Source organism: Ornithodoros turicata, chromosome 1 (assembly GCF_037126465.1).
Source record: "Ornithodoros turicata isolate Travis chromosome 1, ASM3712646v1, whole genome shotgun sequence".
Classification (NCBI taxonomy): Eukaryota; Metazoa; Arthropoda; class Arachnida; order Ixodida; family Argasidae; genus Ornithodoros; species Ornithodoros turicata.
The window spans coordinates 74,913,381-74,933,775 of record NC_088201.1 but is presented as its reverse complement, the minus strand read 5'-3'; the positions used below and the strand labels follow the sequence as shown (position 1 = coordinate 74,933,775).

The 20,395-nt window shown below is 48.4% G+C and overlaps 4 non-coding genes across 4 annotated transcripts; all 4 read left to right on the top strand.

Moving 5' to 3' along the window:
• The first annotated feature begins 14,671 nt into the window (after positions 1-14,671).
• Trnas-uga (transfer RNA serine (anticodon UGA)) lies at positions 14,672-14,754 on the top strand. The gene has a single exon. It is a non-coding gene; the product is annotated as a tRNA-Ser (tRNA).
• A 3,627-nt stretch (positions 14,755-18,381) lies between these two features.
• On the top strand, positions 18,382-18,465 carry Trnas-uga (transfer RNA serine (anticodon UGA)). The gene has a single exon. It is a non-coding gene; the product is annotated as a tRNA-Ser (tRNA).
• A 143-nt stretch (positions 18,466-18,608) lies between these two features.
• Positions 18,609-18,691, top strand: Trnas-uga (transfer RNA serine (anticodon UGA)). The gene has a single exon. It is a non-coding gene; the product is annotated as a tRNA-Ser (tRNA).
• A 143-nt stretch (positions 18,692-18,834) lies between these two features.
• Trnas-uga (transfer RNA serine (anticodon UGA)) lies at positions 18,835-18,917 on the top strand. The gene has a single exon. It is a non-coding gene; the product is annotated as a tRNA-Ser (tRNA).
• The last annotated feature ends 1,478 nt before the right edge of the window (positions 18,918-20,395 follow it).

Here is a 20,395-nt window from a genome sequence, read left to right as displayed (position 1 = left end):
TAAGAACTCGCTGTCAAAGGGTGGGGTAAAGTCACGGAGGCGAACCGGAAACTGGAAATCAAGTTGTGGGAAGTACAAGCCAGCTGCAGCGCGCTCCGCCGAAACCGACGCGTCCGTTGCAACAATCAAGTACTGCGCGTAGCGATTTAGGTGGTCCGTTAATGTCCTCTGTAGAGTGGTCAGTGGAAGCCGCTTGGCATCCGCATGAAATATCTCGGAGACTTGAATGAAGGCGGCATCCCGGTGAGGACCAAGTACACATACATCGGCCAAAGAGATCCTGAGTGGCGCGAGGAGCTGTTCGGCGAAAAGCAGCTGTGGTGTATTCCTACGGTGCCAACGACGTGTTAGCCAAAGCCGAGTGTCTCTCATCGACTCGTTATTCTCCAACGCAATCGGGTGTTGTCTTTGCGAGAGGTAGCAACAGATAGTAAGAGACCGAAAGCGTTCTTTCAGTGAAGGTAGACGGGCTTCAGAGAGGAGTGCGTCGTTTGCCGTATATTTAGGGAGACCTAAACAGAGCCGTAAGGCCCGTATCTCTAAGATGTATAGTTTACTCAAGCGCCAGTCAGGCAGAGAAGAAAACAGAACACAGCCGAACTCTAATATTTAGTTCGGATGTGCAGTTTATATATATACAGGAGGGCAGCCCTGCGCATACCAATGCGAGGGCTGCAGCATCGATGAAGTATGCAGAGAGCTTTCGACGCCTTAGCGCTCAGGTAGTCGATGTGTTGGGACCAGCACAGAGCCTCATCATACCACACACCCAGGTATTTAAGCTGGCTCACCTGACGGACAAACTGGAGCCCCACCCTTAGATCAATAGAGATGGCCGCATCCAGCGGGAAGACGAGAATAGCAGACTTAGCCACATTGAGCGACAGATGGACAGAGTCTAGCCACGTGGACAGGGTGTTCATATAGGCTTGCAGCTTCGCATACAGCTCTGGCAAAGATGGTGCCGAAGCGAAGAACGCGATGTCGTCGGCATACGTTACGGTGAGGACTTCTGGGTCACAAGGGAGGGAGCTCATGAGAATGTTAAACAGTATGGGGGACAGGACCGAGCCCTGGGGGACACCTTTACTCTGGGGGTACGCTGAGGAGACAAATCGGCCGTCTGAAAAGAAAAAGGTGCGACCCGAGAGAAAGTTCGCAATCCAAGTCAGCAGATACGGGGGGGGGGGGGGGGCGGTGTCTAGCAGCCTCTGGAGGAGCACAGCATGTATGACACTGTCATATGCTTTGGCGATGTCCAGGGCAACAGGTGCTGAAAGGTGTCTCATCTCCTTTGCAAGGCGAATCTGGCTCTCAATGTTCGTATGGGCGAGCCATATCGAGCAATGAGGGCGAAAGCCTATCTGGTGGGCAGCGAGAATGCCACGGGATACCACATGGTAGAGAAGTCGCCGATTGATGATACGTTCAACGGTCTTACAGAGCACAGATGTTAAGGCGATAGGCCTAATATTGTCTAGCGTAAGGCCATTGGAAGGGGCTTTCTTAACGATGACAATGCGCGCCACCTTCCAGGTAGCGGGAATCCATGCATATTGAAGAGATGTGTTCACAAGATTCAGTAAAGCCGGCCGGTGGTTGGCCCACAGAGATTTCACCGTGGCAGCAGAAATTCCATCAGGTCCAGGGGCTGTTCCGGGCAAGGACTGCACCACAAATTCCAATTCATCGGCAGAGACATCGTGATAGCCCACACAAGAAGAGGGAAGGGCTGATCCGAGGGGCATCGCGTCGAAAAAACGCAATGAGAGACCCTTGGCAATTTCTTCAAGGCGCGCCTTAAAATCCGTGTCCGAGAGGACAGTGAGATCTGTGGAGACGGCAGACGAAGAGGAGCGAAGCAAGGCAATATGCCTATGAAGCGCTTTCCTACGGTTCGGTGCAGAAAGGAAGGTGTTGCGTCCAGAGTAAAACTCACGCTTTGCTGTAGCAACAGACCGCTTGAAGAGAGCTTTACAAAACTGGTAGTTCTTCCAGTTCACATAGCAGGTGTTGGCAAGCACTTGCTTCCATGCCGCCTTGCGGCGCCTATACGCTCTTGCACAGTCGTCGTTCCACCAAGGCGCACAAGGGGATGTAGTCCGCTTCGCAACGCAGAAGGAGGACTGCTGCAGGGACTGGGCGACGGAGGACAGTGTGTGAGATGCCCAGTCTACCGAAGAAAGGCTATCACATTGGGCCAAAAGAGCATCCAGCTTCTGACTCTGCAGTCGGCGGTTATTGAGGATCCGAGAGGAGGAGTTACGCGTGGCAGAGCAGGGGACCACAAATAGTATGGGGAGGTGGTCGCTGTTGGTAGATGAATCAATGGTCTTCCACGACGACATCTTGGATTGAGAGGAACACAAAGAAAGATCAATAGCAGATCGCGCCAGCCCACGGAGGAAGGTAGAAGAGCCATCATTAGCCACGCACAAATTCCGCTTACAAACCCAATTCCACAAGTCACGACCACGCGAATCTGTTTTAGATCCCCACATAACATGGTGAGAGTTGAAGTCACCACCTACAATAACCCTCCCAGATGCCTGAGAGACGGCAGAGTCAATAGAGCAGTCTGATAAGAACCCCCGAGGGTAATAAGCGTTAATGACAGGCAGGGCGTCATTCAGCAAGGACAAGTGGACCCCGAGAACTTCGCAGTCCGGCGACGTATGTGTGAAAAAAACAGAAGACGAATGAACCAAAGCAGTAGAAACAAGAGTCAACAGGCCACCACCCTTACCCGCTGGCCTGTCTAAGCGGTAAGAATGAAAGCCACAAAGAGAGAAAGCACGGTCAGGGGTTAGCCACGTTTCCTGGAGGAGAATCACGTCGGGAGAATAGGAAGAGACTAAGGCGGTAAGATCAGGAAGGGAAGCAAAAACGGAGTAGCAATTCCACTGAAGCACTTTAACACTGGGATAACTTCTGTCTGTTTCGTTCTTCTTCTGCTCTTGTACATGTAGGCATGTACAATAGGCATTAGTCACTTTCTTCTTTTTGTCGCAAGGAGAAGCTGTTGATGCCTTTCCAACTAAATCACAGCGCAGAGGAGATGAATATGTAATTGGAGTGTATTTACATATGACATGAATATCACTGCAGTTCGCCACATCTCCGTTAACCAGGCGTAGCCCGCGGTTGCATATTGTCGTCCCTGCTGTCTGCTTTTTTCGAAGACGAATCAGACAGGACAACCGAGTCATCGTTGCCGCTTTCTTTCACACGACCTATGTTCCTTGTCATCTGCTAGGTATCCACAAACTTGGTGACCCGACTCATGGACACCGCCGGGACACAGAGCGGCCTAAGCGGTCAGGGCGAAGCCTCCGACCTATCGTCAGCCCCAGCTGTCCTACAAACCGTCCAGCAAGTCCGCCTCCCGCCTTTTTGGACCAACAACCCCAAAACTTGGTTCCGTCAAGTTGAGGCACTCTTCCACGCCCGCCGGATCCAAAGTCAAATGACTAAATACTGTGAGGTACTCCCCTTGATTCCTCCTGACCTGGTCGACGACATCGACGACGTACTCTCCACGGTGCAGGCAGATAAGGCTTACGACACCCTGAAATCCGCCATCCTATCTCGTACTGAGATATCGGAGCACGGCAGGATCCAGCAGCTCCTAACATCCGAGGAGCTAGGAGACCGCCGCCCGTCTAGTTTTAGTCCTAGCTTGTTGAGATAGTTATATGGGAGCCAGTCCTTGTGACTGGTCTTCCGCCTCGATGCCAATACACACGCAGCTTCTCCACCGGATGGAGCAGCTGCTTGGACACTCCGCAGACGGCCATGCACCGATATTACGCGAATTATTCCTGAACAGGCTTCCGCACGCGATCAGGATGATCCTTGCTGGCAATGACGACGTGTCGTTGGATCGACTCGCCGAACTTGCGGATCGAATTACAGATTATGCTTCCGCAAGCCTTGTCCCGTCCGTTCGCCCGCTGTTCCAGACAGCCCCTCGACGTCGGACTTGCAAGCGGCAGTGGCACGCCTGACTGACGAGATGTCTAGGATGTCATCGCAGATGGCCGACTTGCGCACAGCGTTAAACCGCCGGTGCCGGAGATCGAGGACAATCAAGAAACCGGTCTGCGAGTCGTCGACGCGCCTCGAGCCCAACGCAAGCGTCACAGCATACTCCAGGAAGCCCTCGGTACTGCTGGTACCACCGTCGTTTTCGCCACCGATCAACGCGCTGCGAATCGCCCTGCGACTGGCAGGAAAACCATCAGGCCGGTCGATAATGGCGGCAACCTACTACGGCCTACGTCCTGCCCGCCTTCTGTATGTACAGGATCGTATCGCGAAGCAGCGTTTCCTTATTGATACAGGAGCCCAGGTGAGCGTTATACCGGCGACGCCTTCCGATCGGAAAATTCGTCCATGCCTCACACCCCCTCTTCAAGCTGCGAACAAATCTACGATCCGCACATATGGACTGCGTTCACTAACTTTGGACATCGGCTTGCGCAAGACGTTTCGTTGGCTCTTCGTTGTGGCAGAAGTCGACCGGGCCATCATTGGAGCCGACTTTTTACATAATTTTCATCTCGATGTCAGCATTAGGCAACGAAAGTTGAAAGACAACATCACCAAATTAACCGCTGGAGCTGGCATCTCGACGATCAACTCAACCGGCATATGTGCATTTATTCCCGGTTCGCGCTACGAGAACGTCTTGGCTTCCTTTCCCGAGCTGCTCAAGTCCTACAATCTTTCGGCGCCAGCCTCGCATCATGTTACGCACCGCATTGAGACCTCAGTCCCTCCCATCACGGCGACCTTTCGACGACTATCTGGCGAACGCCTTTCCATTGCTCGTCGTGAGTTTGAACATATGTTGGACCTGGGCATCATCCGTCCGTCATCTAGCAGCTGGGCTTCGCCGCTGCATATGGTGCCCAAAAAGGAGCCCAACGACTGGCGGCCCTGCGGGGATTACAGAGCTCTTAATGCAAGAACAATCCCCGACAGATACCCGCTGCCACACCTCCACGACTTCGCGGAACGCCTTGCCGGTGCCACTACGTTTTCAAGGATAGATCTAGTAAAGGCGTACCACCAAATCCCGGTCGAGCTTGAAGACGTACCCAAGACAGCAATTACAACGCCTTTTGGGTTGTTTGAGTATGTGCGAATGCCTTCCGGACTAAGAAACGCCGCTCAAACGTTTCAACGTTTTATCAGCGAAGTTGTCCGAGGCCTCGACTTCGTAATTGCCTACATAGATGATCTTCTCGTCTTCAGCCCCACCGAAGAACAACATGAGAAGCACCTCCAGCAGCTTTTCAGCCGTCTCCAGGAGTACGGCTTAGTGGTTAATGCCAAGAAGTGCACTTTTGGAGTCTCCGAGCTCGAGTTCCTCGGGCATCACGTGTCCTCCGACGGAATCCATCCTCTTGCGCATAAAGTGAAGGCCATCACCGATTTCCCCAAGCCAACGACGATCCGTCAACTACGTCGCTTTCTTGGCTTGGTGAACTTTCACCGTCGGTTCATTGCTAGATGTGCTGCAATCATTCAGCCACTCACGGACATGCTCCGCAACAACCCCAAGCCACCGTCAAGCGTCCCTTGGTCGCAGTCCGCTGACGCCGCCTTTGCAGATATCAAGCAGGCCCTAGCGGACGCTGCTATGCTAGTCCACCCCCGGCACGACGCCCCAAGCCGTCTCATGGTAGATGCGTCTAGCACCGCTGTGGGCGCAGTTTTGCAGCGGCATATCGACGAAGCCTGGTACCCTGTGGCGTTCTTTTCCCACCGAATAAACGACGCGCAAACTCGTTACAGTGTCTTTGGTCGCGAGCTTTTGGCCATCTACGCAGCAGTCCGTCATTTCTGGTACTTCCTGGAATGCCGCGCATTTCATGTTTTTACCGATCATAAGCCCCTCGCATTCGTATTTCGTACCAACCGCACCGACTACCTCGCTCGGGAAGTCCGGCATCTGGCGTACATTTCGGAATTTACGACGGACATACGTCATGTGCACGGTGTGGACAACAGTGCCGCGGACGCCCTCTCTCGCATCGATTCCATTTCTGCGCCATGCACCGTCGGTCTCGAGGACATCGCAGCGGCGCAAGCTGACGACTCCGAACTGCAACAACTGCTAGCTACGCAATACACGTCACTGGTGCTGCGTGAAGTCCCCATCCCGGCCACACGGACGACTGTCATTTGCGATACCAGCACAGGCGTTAATCGACCGTTCATTCCCGTCACGTTGCGCCGGCCCATCTTCGACTCGACCCACGGCCTTTCCCATCCTGGCGTGCGCGCGACCCAAAAGCTCCTGACACAACGCTGGGCCTTGCCGCGCATGAACAAGGATGTTCAGCGCTGGGTGAAGACCTGCATCCCTTGTCAGCGCGCGAAGGTCGGCCGCCACACTCGAACTCCACTTCAACCGTTCCTGCCACCTCGCGCCCGATTCGATCATGTGCATGGGGACATCGTCGGTCCCCTGCCACCATATCAAGGTTGCAGGTACATTCTAACCTATATCGATCGATTTACGCGGTGGCCCGAAGCAGTCCCGCTGACAGACATCAGCGCTCAATCAGTCGCTGAAGGTTTTGTCGCATCATGGATCGCGCGGTTCGGATGCCCCTCCATCGTGACCACCGACCGCGGGCGGCAGTTTCAGTGCTCTCTGTTCACCGCCCTTACGCAGCTGCTCAGAACTCGCCATATACACATGACTGCCTATCACCCCGCGGCGAATGGGCTAGTCGAGCGACTACACCGGCAGCTGAAGATGGCACTCACTGCTCACGCTAACCCCGCGCACTGGAGCCAACACCTTCCCTTCGCACTGCTGGGCATCAGATCCTCCGTCAAGGAAGACCTTAGCTGCAGTTCAGCAGAGTTGGTGTACGGCTCCCCGATCCGGCTCCCAGGTGATTTTCTCACCCCCAGCTCCGCCGAGCCCCATCCATCCCACACCGCGTACATCAAGCTGAATGACTTGTTCCATCACCCCGGTCGCGCCGCGCATGCCGACGCGGCGAACCGTTTTCGTCAGCCAGGACCTCAAGAACGCTTCGCACGTGTTCATCAGAACCGACCGCGCCAAAACACCCCTTACGCCACACTACTCCGCACCGTACCCTGTGCTCTCCCGCACCCCCAAGACCGTCGTCGTCGACCTCAGTGGCAAACACGACACGGTAGCCCTGGATCGCGTGAAGCCAGCGTACGTCTCCTCCGTCATGCCCTCTAACACCTACTTGGACCTTCCCGCCTCTTCAGCCACACTGAAGCCCGAAGCCCACACAGCCCAAAGGACTGTGACATGGTCCCTTTCTTCCGACCGTCTCCAGCCGGACGACGCTCTAGAGGGGGGAGCCCTGTAGCGCCCTTTGTGGACGCCATCATGATGACGACGACGCAATAAACGCGCCGACCAGTTGTCACCTGGCAGGTGCACAGTACGGACCTATGTTCCTTGTTATCTGCTAGGTATCCACAGTACCACCATCAATAGTGCATATTACTGCCAGGTTCTCAGGGATGTGCATAAGGCGCTGAAGCAAAAGCGGCCGGGCCTCATCACCAAAGGAGTCCTCCTCCTACAGGACAATGCACGCCCGCATACCGCGCATCTCAGGACACGCACCTTACAGGAACTTGGCTGGGAGTTGCTGCCACATCCCCGTTGCAGTCCAGACCTCGCGATTTCCATCTCTTCGGGCCACTGAAGGCGTTCCTTGGGGGCCGCCACTTCAGCTGTGACGACGAGGTCAAGAACACGGTCCGATCATGGCTGCTACGCGCCGGTATGGATTTCTACGCTGCTGGCATCCAGGCCCTCGTGAAACGCTGGGACAAGTGCATTAGTGCAGCTGGAGATTACGTTGAAAAAAAAAAAAAACTAACTTCTCGCCTGTAAGTTCATTTTACTTTTGGGAAAAATGAAAAGTCCCGGTTTGACTTGAACACCCCTCGTATTTGAAGAATGCAGACTATGAGACGGACCCCTCAGTTTGAGTACCAAGAACCTCCGCCTACAGCAGTCCGCAGTGCTTTCCTTGAATCTATCTTCCAAGACTGTTGGATCTGGACGTGACGAGGTTAGTGTCTTCTGTATAATTTATGCAGTAATTACTCTCCTTGTGAGAATTACGTTGTGGCATGCAGATGTTAGGAGACCATTTACGCAACAAAGAAAAATAAGGATTAAAGAAAAATTGAAGTTTACGCACTAAATCAAAAGATGTACTGTACAATTCCGAGTGTTGTTCAGAATGCAGCCATGCCAATGCAGTAAGCAACATCCACAGTACGTAAAATGAAGCTGTGTATTCCGCATCTAGGTGTAACATTTTAATTGTCACAGCAGTGTGCAGCAATGTAGTTCATGAACCAAATGTTGGAAATACAAGGCAGGGATCAGGTACAAGTTTTCTTCTATTTCTTTTCGTTATAATATGCAGCATACTGCACATAGTAAAGAAGAGCTCTGGATTCTAAACCAACGCAGTTGAAATCCTTGATCAATTTTATTGAGCCTAAAACTGCGCTTTTAGTGCCTAGATCGGCATGTTTTGTGCCTATTATAGGTGCCTAAAACCAGCTTTTTTAGTGCCTAAACATCCGAGGTCTAGTGATGACTTCATGGAAGTGGAAGGAACACGAGAGGAAGACATCCGCAATGGTCATGACAGTTGTCCGTCAGGTACGGGACCAATTTCTTTTATAAATGTGGTATATAGCGTGAAGTTGTTACTGACAAAAAGTTTTTTTGTTCCCTTTAAAGGAATCTACAGGTGGTGAGCACGCGTAAGGACTTTACATATCTCAATACAACTTAGACCTGCCTGTTGCACATGAGATGTGTGACTCTATTTACACAAACAAGCTTCTGCAGGTTCGATGCATGTATATTTTGAAACATGAAAGACAGAGTGCTAAAACTATATCTGAGGTGAAAAATTGAGCAGTTCATTACAGTAATTCTATCGATTTATTTTCAGCATTTTGGGAAATATATAGTGATGGCAAGATTACCTGTGTTGTACTGCCAGACCCCCTGCTATTGGAGCTCCATGTCCTAGTTATTATATATAATAGCTGTATGAGGCTATTACATATTTTTTATGCAAGTTTTGTGCCTGTGTGTTCCTGCAAATGTGCTCTGCGGTGATCATACTGGACAGAGAGCGATGCCTGTATAATAACAGTTACTAATGTTCTCCTGCCCATAAACCTATTCCTAGGGTACATCCGCACCCTTGGAAGTCACTGGAGAGGCGTGTTAGCTTAGATCAATTGGTAAGAGCCCTCGATCGGTAATACAGAAGGTGTGGGTTCAAGTCCTACTACTGGCTATCCTTTCCAGTGACTGCCTTCTTTCATCATTCATTTCGTAGGCACTTGATGCTTTGTATGTATTTGTCCTTTCTATGTATTCCAGTCTCAGAACATCAACTGCCATGTTCAAAAGAACTGGAATATGCCTCTGCAATCTGGAACCCATCCCAGCATCTCTTAATCGACAAAGTAGAATTTGTACAGAACCACACGGTTTGTTGCTCGTCATTATCATTCTTTTTCCAGCGTCTCAGCCATTTAAGCCCAACTATTTCTTACTTCTTTGATTACCAGATGAAAGGTATCAGGCCTGGCATTCTTTCATAAGTTATATTACGGTCAGCCTCCTCCCCACCCCCTTACTGGTGTCACCCCCTCATAAGTTACTTCCAAGACTTGATGACCCGCAAAACCGTACCACCTACACCAACAAAAAAATTCCTCTACTCTCCGCACCAGCTGATGGTGTCAAACTGGAATGACCTTCCTGCCCACATAGCATCAGCTACAAACAACAACAAACAAATGCAACAACAAATGCTATGTCGTCATTTTTTTTCCAAGCGCTATGATCATTTTCAGATCGAATGAATTTCTTTGTGGTGAGTGAACGAATATTGCGTATTTTTGTGTACATCATTTTGGTATGTCTTTTTCGGATACAAACCTGCCCCCTTTATGTAAATCCCTTCACAAGGATTTTTAAAGTAAACAAATGAAATGAAGAACTTCGTGATACTTTCATAGCTGGAGCATTTTTAATGCATATTTTAAAACAGTGGCTGCTAAAAATGTGTCAGACACCATTACAAAGGCTGCCGTCTGTAGCAGGTGAATCATGATTTTTCCCAGAAGCTTCTGAAGGAATGAGAGCAGGAACCGGAGGTCACACACAGGGTAACCTGCATAACAGTCAGATTTACTTCCACATAACGATCATTAAAATACTTGAGGTGCTTAAACAATACTATTTGGGTGCTATCAGACAGTAAGAGTTCGGACAACACTTACGACATACTGACTGAATGGGTGGACGAAAGGATGCGCCAGAACAGGATTGGATTTGTGTCTGTGGTGGAATTAAGAGCCCAATGTAATTCTTACCAGGCAGAGCAGGCTGATGAGATGGTGCTTTGTGCCAGGGATGAGCACAGTGGTTTATCCAGAATCCCAAGAATGGAGGGGTGTTGAGAAAAGTTAAGGGGGAGGGGTCATTACTATAGTTACATCATTACCGACATGTGTCTACAGCTGAAATTGCAAGGGCACCCCCTGTAGGGGGTACTTCCACCTAGTATATTGGGTCTTTAAAGCATGTAGTAGTTACTATGGGAAAGGCTTTGCGTATCCTGTTCACCGCGCAGACTGGTATAACGATTCTCTTGTTTTTTCCAAGTTTGTGCAACACCCATCTCACGAACTGTTGGTATGTAGTGTATCTATTTCCTGTATGAGACACACAAGCTTTGAACAAAGGTAAAGCTAGTAGGACGCCGAGTATTAATTCTGCTACACTCTTTCTGAATAAGTGACGAACAATAACGAAAAGTTCAGAATAACTATTTTGTATTGACACCAACCAGCATGACTGTGCATGAGACACGCTTCTTACTTGTGAACATGAGCGCTAGGTTCGTGCTGCCCTCGAAGTTCTAAATATGCTACTTTAAGACCAGCTCCTTGCAACAGAAGCACTCGACTTCTTCCGGCATTATTATGAATGAACCACTATGGCCCCTTTACACGGCGCCGTCAAACACGAAATTTACACAAACTGTTCATGTGCTTCATCATGATAGATGCTGAAAGCTCATCTAACAGTCTGTCGTTGGAACTTCCTCCTCATGCTGAAGTCGATTCGCGGCTCAACATTTCAAAAGCAAGGCCTCCAAACTCTGCTGCACGTAGCAGGTCCCTCTCAGCTGCTGAAAGGTAGCTGAAAAGCTGACTTGTTGACTGCGCTGTGCGTCCACGTCCATATTGAAAAAGCACCCAGCAATACGGAAGTTGCGGAAGCCACCCGAACTTCCGGTGTGGACTTTCCACGAATAAACGTCGCGGGCGTTTTACGTCATACACGTCATACAGTCGTGGCATTTATGTCATACAGTCGTGGCATATACATGGGAAAACTACTGCATAATAGCTAGAATTTTGCGCTGATCGCACAAGTTCAGGATAGAAATCGAAACCGCTTTTTGGATCCTTGTTTGGGATAGTTCGCGGCTCCGCAGAGACGAAACGTTTCAGTTGTAACTTGGAGGCACCATGTAGGTTCGTTATCCATACAAACCAAGACATTGACCACGTTCTGGTCAGAGACCCTTTAAGCAACCCTATTTGTGTTCATTTTCGTCGTACATTTTATTATGAACCGACGTGTTTCACTACAGTTTGTAACATGTCGAGCTCGTAATGGCGGTGATGACGTTTGAATCTTTTGGGTAGTTTATACTAAGAATTCCGTGTTTATATTCTTTACGCGAATAGTATTTTGGTGAAAAGACCAACGCAAAAGATTGTGAACTTGAGCGACTACTTTAGCCTGAAGCATGTAACCTGCTCTTTCCTACTGGTTCCCACTCTAAAACCAGAACATTTGCCAATTACGCGTTAAAGGGACTATGAAATTTCCCGAACCCCCATACTTTTTTTCGATGGAAACTGTTCTTCCCGCAGAGAAACTAATATGCCACAAATTTTTCCGGACGAAATCGCTCCACTCTGCGAGCAGCGCGCGCTGGAAATGTCTCTTCCGCGTTCCTCCTCTCCCGCCCATATTTCCCTGCCGATGGTGTAACTGTACGGACCGCTCTTCGGTTCCCCGTTACGTCACCGGTGTTGCACAATGGCAAGTAATGCCGCGAGCTCGCGCTGTGGCTGCCGCCACTGCCGAAATCTGCCGATCGCGCGAAAGCTGCTGTCATGGAGATTTCCACTCCCGATGAACGCATACGCGGGATCCTACGGCGCATGCTCCTGTCGGGATTCCTCGGCTCGGCAACACGTCACGATGACGTGTTGCTGAGCCGGCCGTGGTCGCGTCAAGTTACCCGTTGTGTCTCCGCTCGGCAGCTCGTCACGGCGCGGCGCCAGCTGTCCTCCCTTCGCCGCTCCGTTTAAATTCGCTCCCGAGAAATCCGCTCGCGCGACGAAAGTAAAATTTCGGTTCTAGACTCAGAAAAATGTCTTCTTTCGAACGAAACGAAGAAAAAAATCGTTTCATAGTCCCTTTAAGAACCAATCACTGTCCCGAATGATATCATTCTTGCGCCAGAGTGGGAAAAAAGGGATGAGCACGACTTTTGTGGCATCATGCACTGAAGCGAATTCCCACAAAGAGCCGTACACCTCCCGTTATGAACAAATTGGGATGGACAAAAGGATAACACACAGAATTGTAATTCTGCCAGACGATGTCGATGAGATAAACCTCGCTGATACTCCGTTTTTGGAGTATCAGCGATCCAGGCGTGATGTGACAAGTGGGAGAGCTCCGGAATAGGGAGTGGCGGTGTAGGGAAACTGACATAGGAGAAAAAGAGTACAACAAGCGAAAGAAGAAGCAGTCGTGGCCGAGTGGACGACCTTGCAATTATCTGCATCGATCAGGAGCAGGTCTCGGCCGCTCTAGAAACAGTTCATGACTTCTGCGAGTCATCAGGGGCTTTGCTAAACCTGAAGAAGTCGAAGGGTACCTGGCTAGGCGACTGGGACACGCAGCCTCACATCTACAGGGGGATCCAGTGCAGTCAAGTGATAGGGAGGTACCTTGGGGTTTTTCTGGATGATACCTCAGCGGCGGGAGAAAAATGGCAGCTAAAGTTGCAGTCATAAACGGGAGGTTGCAACCGTACAAAGGAAGATACCTTTCTATTCTTCACCACAGCTTCGTCTGCAACACAGTCCTATATCCGTCCATCCTCTATTCGGCCCAAGTCAACCCCATTGACTCCGGGACTATGCAACGTTTCCATAGAATCTGTGCTACTTTTCTGTGGGATTCAAAGTTCGAAAAGATGCGCCGTACGAACATTTTTTGGCCGCTGCAGGCGGGTGCTCTAAATGTCGTAAACCTCGGTATCAAGGTACAAGTGCAGCGCTTCTTCTACTTTAGGGACATCAAAGCGCCGGTACAGCGAGAGGCGCTGCAAATTCTCGGAGCGAGGTCATTGTGCAAGCGGCTGATAAGTACTGCAGTTCCTTCCCTGGGAGCACCCGAGTCACCATTCTACAAAGAAGTGGCCAACAGCATCAGGTTCTTTCTTGAAAGGTACTCATGGGAGCACCTAACAGTGGTGAAAAAGAAGACACTCTACTGGGATACGGTGATGAGCGTGTTTCCCCCTCCGCTCTACCGGCAAAGTTTCGCCGCATCCGACGGACAAGACGTGTTGAAACGAGTCGCAAAGCTTCCGATGCCGACGGGCACGAAAGATTTCTTCGTGAGATTCCACACCGAAGTGCTCCCCGTCAAGAAATGGATGAAAGCCAAAGGCTTCTTTGTGCCATTAGAAGGAAATTGCCACGTATGCGGGGCAGCGGAAACCCTGAGGCACGTTTTCTACGAGTGCAGAAATGCAGTGCTCTTCTGGTCGGACCTCCGAGCTTCGCTGGTACTTGGCGATGACATTTCGTATGAAAGCCTAAAATTCCTAAAGTTTGTGAACAAGCAGCACGAAGAGTTCATGAGCGTGGTGACTGCTACCGCTCTACAGGCCCTTTGGAAAGCAAGGACAGCTCGAGTGGAATGCGATGCGAAAGCAAAACCACCAGTTACCTATATGAAGAAAACGCTGATGCGGACGATATCACTGATCGGAACAAAAAAGCTCCGTGAAGAAGAGAAATGGAAAGAGCTTGCATCCGTAATCCCCCCCCCCCCCCATGGCGCTGGAACCAAAACATTTCGGCCATCACCCGAAACTGCGAGGCAATCAGGGTCTTTCAAACAGCTGCCGCTCATGAAGAGATGGGAAGACAGGGCGACGACTAGTACTTAGGTTTTAGCAGGCAGTGCACTAGTCGTGCACAGCACTTTTATACTTCTTCCATTCCTTGCCTTCATGTCAATAAAGGTTTTACCTATAAAAAAAGAAAAAAGCAGTCGTGGCCGAGTGGGTAAGGCGATGGACTTGAAATCCATTGGGAATTGGGAGTGGTTAGATACAGTCTGCGAAAGGCTGAATGTTTTGTAGAAGTTGTGTTATTAACGTGTCCGATATAGAGGAGAAACACCGTATTCTCTCTCTGTGATTGTGTCGTATTGTGTATGGTATTGTGAGTTATTCAGTCGTACGTGACTCAGAGTAGTAAGCTCTGAAAACTAAAGATGAAAAAAAAAGCAGTCGTGGCCGAATGGTTAAGGCGTCGGACTTGAAATCCATTGGGGATCACCCCGCGCAGGTTCGAATCCTGTCGACTGCGTTACTCGGTTTTTATGCTATCATTAGAAAAAGAAACAATACCAACTCAGAAGGCTACTGGATGGGTTTCCTCAAATTGACATTCTTGCTATTCAAGAGACGAAAATTGAGTCGCAGCGGGACACCGAACAAATGCTATCGCAGTATTTCATAAATCAATACGAAGTGCTCGTTAGCCATTCCATTGGATATTCTGCTGGTGTCATGCTTTTCATTAAGAGAAGTGTTTCCTATACCCATGTATACCATGCCGTAGATGCAGATGGTAGGTCAGCAATGCTAGATGTAGACATTAGGGGGGAACTTTGGAGGTTTTTAGTCGTATATGCTCCAAATGATAAGAATCAAAGCTGTGCGTTCTTCGAATCGACCAGACAATATTTTGATGACCAATATAACATGGTGTTTCTGGGAGATTTTAATTGCGTCCTCTCAGCGAGTGACAGAACCACGTTCCGAAATCTTGAAGATGATAGTGCCGAGTGTCTGCAATACATTGTAGAGACTTATAATTTGATTGATGCTGCAGAATATAGTACACCAGACACAATTAAATACACACATTTTCAAAGGAACTCACACGCTAGATTTGATCGCATATACTATTCCGCCAACAAACTCAGAGAGGTGACGAAATACCAAGTCTTCCCAGTCCACTTCAGCGATCATTGTCTCGTAGTGGCAACAATTGGAAATCCCGAAACGGCAAAACGCACTCCAAAGACGTGGAAGCTATGGAAAATGAATTCGAAGCTTTTACAGGACTCTGTTTTCGATGATTACATACGACGAAAGCTTGCATGTCTTGCCGAGAATCCCTTAGGCTGGGCAGAAAAGTGGGAAATCTTCAAGCAGGAGGTTAGAGGTTACGCGATTGAGAGGAGTAATATAATAGCATATCAAGGAATGTGTGAAGAAACCAAATTGAAAGAAGCTCATCGCAGTCTGGTACAGCTTGAGGCGAAAAACCCGGGCACATGTTTTGACGATATAAAGGAAATCGAGCTCCGGCTCGACCTTTTCAGCGAACATAGGTATGAAGGCGCAAGGGTTAGATGTCGAACAAAGAGATATTTGCCGGATGAAACGCCAAACAAAAGCTATTTGGCAACAGAGAGGAAGCAGACGCGTAGTAGGCGCATTGAAAGTTTAGAGCACGGGGGTAAAGTAGTGGGTGACTCTGAGAAAGTGAGGGAGATATTCGTAGATTACTATAAGAGTTTGTTTGGACAAACAGCACGAAAAGTCGATGAGGGTTTGATAAATAGGTACATTGCAACCATGCCAAAGCTAAGTGAGGAGGAGAAAGAAATGTTAGGGTCGGACATTGCAGCAACAGAAATACAGTGTACAATCAAAGAGTTAGCTTTCAACCGAACTCCCGGGCCGGATGGCTTGGGAGCAGAGTTCTACAAGAAGTACGTAGAGCTGCTCACGCCTGTTTTACTTAATCTTTATGCAGAAGCGGAGGAAAAGGGCATTTTTTCTCTCAGTTTTCGGAGGTCGCACACTGTATTAATCCCGAAGAAAATAGCTGAGGGGTCCACTCCGAAAGTGACTGACTATAGGCCTATTACCCTCTGCAATGTGGACTACAAAATTTTCGCTAAAGTGCTTGCTGCACGTCTGCAATTTGTGTTGCCCCATCTAGTAGGGGAACATCAAACGTGTGCCATCAAGAATAGAAGAATACAAACCAATATACATCTAGTTCGTACGGTGTTGGACTGGTGCAGATATGAGGGTGGGCATGTGGCGATGCTACAGTTGGATCTTTCGAAAGCGATAGAGTTTGTCATACATACCTGTTCGCATCGCTGCGTCATGTCAACATGGGAGATAGGTTTGTAAATGGCATCCAGTTGTGCTACAAACTAGTTGCAACGAGCCTTGTGGTGAATAGATTCATTGCCACCCCGATTGCGCTTGGAGCTTCGGTCCGGCAAGGTTGTCCTTTATCGCCTTTACTTTTCGATTTGTACTTAGAACCGTTGTGTAGACACGTAATCTGTCAGTATGACGTTCATGGCTTTCAGCTGGGTGGTGTTGAAGTTAAAGTTGTGGCGTATGCAGATGACGTTGCGTTCTTGGTGAAAGATAAGAGAAGTGTCGAAAAAATAATGGAGCAGGTCGACTTGTTTTGTGCAGCTTCTGGAGCTCAAGTAAACAAAGAGAAGTCTTTAGGAGTATGGTGTGGGCTTTGGGGTTCAACTCCAGAAATATTTTGCAATATCAAGTGGAAGACGAGCAACCCGGACTACCTGGGGGTGCCATTACACGCAAGTAGAAACACAAACAGGATGTGGTCAGAAAGAATTGATAAGATGAAAAAGTATGCATTCACTTGGAGAGGCAAGGAACTGTCAATATTCCAGCGGGCTTCAGTTTGCAATGTGTTTTTGGTGGCGAAAATGGTATACATTTTGCAAGTACTTCAGTGTTCCCGTAAAATCGTACATGCATGCCATCGCGTGCTTGCCACCACGATATGGTGCTCAATATTTGAAAGAATGCGCCGAGAAAACCTTTTCAAGAAAGTCAAGGATGGAGGTTTAGGTCTACAGCACTTGTTTGTAAAGCAGCTAATTATGAGACTCTGGTTTTATAGGCAGTCTGTGCACCCCCTATTAGACGCCGTGAAGAGAGCAGTAGCCTACAACTATATGCCTGATATATATGTTGGCTTCCACGAGCAAGGCTTGCAGTTGACAGGGTTTTATCAGGAGGTCGTGGACTGCGTCAACTTTCTAAAAGTCAGGTTTACCCCAGATTACCTCTTTTCGGTTTCAAAGAAAGTGTTGGCAGCCCATTTGATAGATACCTTGTTTCCCGTGCCAATTTACAGGCAAATTCCGTCTGAGTGGCCTGGAGCGGACGTTTTACACAGGGTCAAACGCATGCACATAAAGCCGAATATGAAAACATTCTTTTTCAAGCTTCATACATCAACGCTCTCTGTGAAAGCATGGTTGGAACAGAAAGGCATATATGTTCCATGGTCTGCCAACTGCAGGTTTTGCAAAGTTCCTGAAACCGTTGACCACATCTTTCTTGATTGTACGGAAGCACAGTTTTTCTGGGACGACATACAGATTAAAGTACTGAATAAACGCCTCTCTCTGAACCCACATACAATCAGATTCCTACCTTTACATCCGAATGAAGATATACGCTACGATATTATCATGCTGATAGCTATGTATTGCTTGTGGAAGCTGCGTATGGCAGACAGAAATGAAGAGCCATTGGCGCCGCCCATGCAGTATTTTAAAGTAGAAATAACGCAGCTGAAGCTATGCTGCATGCAGCATTTGGAAGCACCACCGTGGTTAGAGCATCTGTGTGAATCGCTGTCCTCTATGTAAATTATTACTCTCTGTGTGTGACGTGTTTAACCTGTGCGTTGTGTACCATGTATTTTTTTCTATCCTGTGTGTATGTAAATTTTTACTCTCTGTATGTGACCTGTGTAACCTGTGTGTTGTGTACAATGTATTTTTTTGTATCCTGTGTATTTGGATGCTACGGTGTGCATCATTCATTCATCATACATCACTCATTAACACTGTACAGTCATAGCTTATTTTAATGTTTGTAAATAAACGTGAGTACCTGGTGAAAAAAAAAAGCAGTCGTGGCCGAGTGGTTAAGGCGATGGACTTGAAATCCATTGGGGATCCCCCCGCGAGTCGTTCGAATCCTGTCGACTGCGTTACTCGGTTTTTGTGCTATCATTAGAAATTACAATAGCTATCAAAGTGCGTGATTTGACAAGTGGGAAAGTTCCGGGATAGGGAGTGGCGCTGTAGGGGAAACTGACATAGCAGAAAAAGAGTACAACAAATGAAAGAAGAAGCAGTCGTGGCCGAGTGGTTAAGGCGATGGACTTGAAATCCATTGGGGATCTCCCCGCGCAGGTTCGAATCCTGTCGACTGCGTTACTCGGTTTTTATGCTATCATTAGAAATTACAATATCTATCAAAGTGCGTGATTTGACAAGTGGGAAAGTTCCGGGATAGGGAGTGGCGCTGTAGGGGAAACTGACATAGCAGAAAAAGAGTACAACAAATGAAAGAAGAAGCAGTCGTGGCCGAGTGGTTAAGGCGATGGACTTGAAATTCATTGGGGATCTCCCCGCGCAGGTTCGAATCCTGTCGACTGCGTTACTCGGTTTTTATGCTATCATTAGAAATTACAATATCTATCAAAGTGCGTGATTTGACAAGTGGGAAAGTTCCGGGGTAGGGAGTGGCGCTGTAGGGAAACTGACATAGCAGAAAAAGAGTACAACAAGCGAAAGAAGAAGCAGTCGTGGCCGAGTGGTTAAGAGGGGATACGACCTCCGGCGGCCCCATGTATTCTCTATGGGCGAAACAATGCGATCTTTTGCAGCTAATACTGAACCGATTTGGACCAAAATGGCCTTGTTCGATAGATTTTAGAATTTGAAAAAATTCGCATTGGAGACATTTGCAATTTTTTTGCAGAAGTTTTTAAAAACCTTACGAAACCTGCAAAAAATTTATAAGTTCGGTCTCTCGCTTTTGGAAGTTCGTAGCTCGTTTACTGTAGCACATATGTGAAATGTAATCAGTAGCATTTACGCGGAATTCTTTCTTGAATATTTACGTGTCCATGTCATGTCTGTCCATGCCTCCAGTTGTTCACAATATTGAAAAAACTTAAGGTATGTACGGCTCCGTGAACTGCCCTGTCTTGCCATCGTACAGTAGCGCCACATTGCTGGTCAGAAGAGAACTTCATATCGTTCCGGGGAATGCAGTCACTGTTCTGGCACCCTATCCCAGAAGGGGTTTCCCCGGCAGCGGAAGCGCGAAATTGAGGTCGTGAAACCTGTCTGAGGAGATCCACGTTGAGTAGGTTCGTCGCAAAATAATGGGAAGGCCTTGAGTGAGAATAGGGAGAATAGGCGGCATAGACCAGGAAAGCTTTGCTACACAGCCACACAATATTCGTCTCGCATCGCATGCACGTAAAAAGAACGGTAGGGTTACGGGAGGTGTGAGACCGAGTGGTGTTATCATTCGCTCTCCCGATGTGTTGAAATTGGAAGACAGTTTTCTTTCCTTTTTTAATGAGGTAATATCAAACAGTCAAAGACTGGATTATGGAAAGGCCGAAAAATAAGGAATTCCAAGAGGATGTCTGCGAAATAAATAATTTATGAATAAAACGTTGAAAAAGACTCCACGTAGAAATTCACTTTTTAACGGACCTTTTTTCAAAAGAAGCTCTTTCTCTATCCACAGCTGTAAGATCAACCCCAGTACACGAGGGATGCTGCCAAAAAGTGGCATGCGCTGGACAAGGTCATACAAAGTTATTTTAAATGCATAAAAAGCATTTAGCACATTAATTCCCAATACCTGTCCTGAGCACAGCGTTGTGGATCTACCTGATGTAGCAGATGTAACTTTTCGAATATATATTTTTCCTTTCTTGGTGGCCTCTGGCTTTCGATAGTTCAGTCTTCCGAGTTCTCGGGCTCGGGGTCCAATGATGGGTGTAACAGGAGTGTCACATATTACACCCAAAAGAAGGGTGCTTGTTGGGTATATTGACTCAAAAAATGGCAAGTTCTGAGAAAAAAAAAAAGGCTTGCTCCCAAAATTCACGGAAC